Source organism: Orycteropus afer, unplaced genomic scaffold, assembly GCF_000298275.1.
Source record: "Orycteropus afer afer isolate SDZICR_OR568_19922 unplaced genomic scaffold, OryAfe1.0 scaffold00031, whole genome shotgun sequence".
Classification (NCBI taxonomy): domain Eukaryota; kingdom Metazoa; phylum Chordata; class Mammalia; order Tubulidentata; family Orycteropodidae; genus Orycteropus; species Orycteropus afer.
Genome location: NW_006921618.1, coordinates 5,487,229 through 5,490,166, shown reverse-complemented (window position 1 = coordinate 5,490,166; position 2,938 = coordinate 5,487,229).

The window sequence follows — 2,938 nt, the reverse complement described above, 5'->3', positions numbered from 1 at the left end:
TGTGCATAAACAGCCCTTCTTTCTCCCATGATTGTTCTCTCCAAGGAGTGTATCTACCTTAGGTAAATGTTCAACTCATATGCCTGTCTTTTGTTTGGTTGGAAGCCGAGCAGACAATCTTTACCAGTTAAGCTAAACTATTGTTTGGTTTTAAGAAGACTTCAGGGGATATTTTTGGTGTAAGATTTAAGGTTTAAAGATTAGTTCAGAGTAACAGTTTTAGGGATTGTGTTAGACTGGGTTCTCTTGAGAAACAAAAACCAGTAAAGCATATATATGTATATGTATATGTATATGTATATATATAGAGAAATTTATCTTAGGAAAATGGCTCACACACTTATAGAAGCTGGCAAGTCCAAAGTTCCTGCATCAAACGCCAAGCTGGAGGCTTTTCCATGTCAAGCTGGAGGCTTTTCCCAACTCTTGCAACCGCAGGGGCTGAGGAGCTCAAGGCTGGCAGGCAGTACACCAGCTGTTGACTCCAACGAATGACGAATCCAAGATCTCCAGGCTGAATGGTGGACTGTTCACTCACGGACAGTTGTAGGCAGCACAACAGACTCCTGAGCCACAGAAGAATGTCTCTTTTCCCAGGATGTCCTTGGATATACTGGAAGCAGGCCACACCCCTAGGGAAACTCCCTTTCACCACATTGCCTGCTCAAAACATAATCATCTGATCCCATCATGGGAATAACCACATCACAACAGCTTAAACCACACAGGATTGTGGTCCAGCCAAGTTGACACAGCTCCAACTATCACAGGAATTCATGCAGCTTCCATGATTCCAGTAAGTCTCAGTTCCATGGGAATGTGAAATTCTATTCTGCATTCTCTCTTTTGATAGGGATTCTTCTATAGAGTCTTTGAACAAAACATTCAGTAATAAATGGTAGCTGGGTACCATCTAGTTCTTCTGATCTCATGGCAAAGGAGGCAGTTGTTCATGGAGGCAATTAGTTACACATTCCATTTCTTCCTCCTGTTCCTGACTCTTCTTCCTTTGTTTCTCCAGGTGAGTAGAGACCAGTTGTACTTTGGATGGCCACTTGCCAGCTTTTAAGACCCCAGGAACCACGTACTGAAGTAGGAGATAGAACAGAAACATTAAACATGGTATTAAGTCAATTAACTTGATGTCCCAAGAAAATGTGACCCTAAACTTCCAAACCAAGAAATCAAAACTCATGAGGTGTTGGTTGTACAAATGGCTTTTGAAGTATAAAATAGCAGATTAGGCACATAAGAAGACAGGCATGGGGAAGACCAGCACTACCTGAAGACATGGAGACAGACCAGTCTAGAAGCTCAGGAGCTCTGAGGATGGCTGGTTAGAGAAGCTGAGACTAGGACTTCCCCACAGCCCACTGAGAGACCCTTCTCCTAGAGCTGGTATCCTGAATTCAAACTTCTAGCTTCCTGAACTGTAAAAAAATAAATTTCTGTTTGTTAAAGTCATCCACTTTTGGTATTTCTATTATAGTAGCATTAAGAAACTAAGACAAACCCTTTCATAATATCAGTTTAAAAGATCCCACAGTATGAAAGAATTTACCTCCACTATGCTCTGGTGGAGTAGTGCATAAGGCATTTGACTGCTAACCAGAAGGTTGGTGGTTCAAACCCACTAGGTGCTCTGCAGAAGGAGGATGGGGCAATCTACTTCCGTAAAGATGTACTGCCTCAGAAATCCAATGGGGGTTGCTATGAGTCAGAATCAATTCGATGGCAGTGAGATGTTTTTTGTTTTGTTTTGTTTTGTTTTATGCCATCTCCAGTAATTCTTTGACCCCAGTGGGGCCTCTTATCCATTGATCTTAACACCTTTTCATCCTTGTCATTATCCTTTTTACTCGGCTTAAATCCCATTATTTTCTTGTATTTAAAAAACAAGGGAGCTCTGGTAGCATAGTGGCTAAGACACTTGCCTGCTAACCAGAAGGCTGGCGGTTCAAACCCACCAGCCACTCCTCGGAAGGAAGGTTGGGCAATCCTACTTCTGTAGTGATACTGCCTCGGAAACCCAAGGAGGGGTCGCTATGAGTCGGGTTTGACTCGACGGCACATAACAACAACAACAATTTAAAAAACAAACAAACAAACAAAACCATTGCTGTTGAGTTGGTTCCAATTCATAGCAATCCTATAAGACAGTAGAATTGCCCCATAGGGTTCCAAGGCTGTAATGTTTACAGAAGCAGACTGCCATATCTTTCTTCCTTGAGCAGCTGGTGGGTTCGAACCGCTAACCCTTTGGTTAGCAGTCGAATGTTTAATCACTGCCCTATCAGGGCTCCTTCTTTCTTGTAAACTCTTTGTTAAATGAAATAAAAATGGAGTTGTGTGACAAAATGGTGTCAATGTTTGAATGGACAATGCCTTTCAGGCTTGTCTTTACCGAAACTTAAGCCTAGCTTTTCTGTAAATCAGGCTACCCTCTTTGACCAATAAGATTAAAAAATTGTCTGCCTAAATAAACCTCATATAACAGATTACTTTTATTATTGATTCTGTGTCTTTTGGCACCTTGTATTTGTTTTCTAAGGAGCACAATGGTTAAACTTTTGGCTGCTTACTAAAAGATTGGTGGTTCAAACCCACACAGTGGCTCCATAGGAAAACAACCAGGCTATCTGCTCCGGAAGAATACAGCCAAGAAAAGCCTGTGGGGCAGTTCTGCTGTGTCACCTGGGGTCACTATGAATTGAAATCGACCCAACAGAACCTAACAACAGCAACACAACATCAGCTTTCTATTGCTGCTATAAGAAATGACCACAAACTGAGCAGCTTGAAGCAAAACAGACTTATTATCTCACAGTTCTAGTGGTCAGAAGTCTGGCATGGCCCTCACTGGACTAAAATCAAGGTGTCAGCAGAGCTGTGTTCCTGCTGGAGGCTTGAGGGACAAATGTTTCCTTTCCCTTTCCAA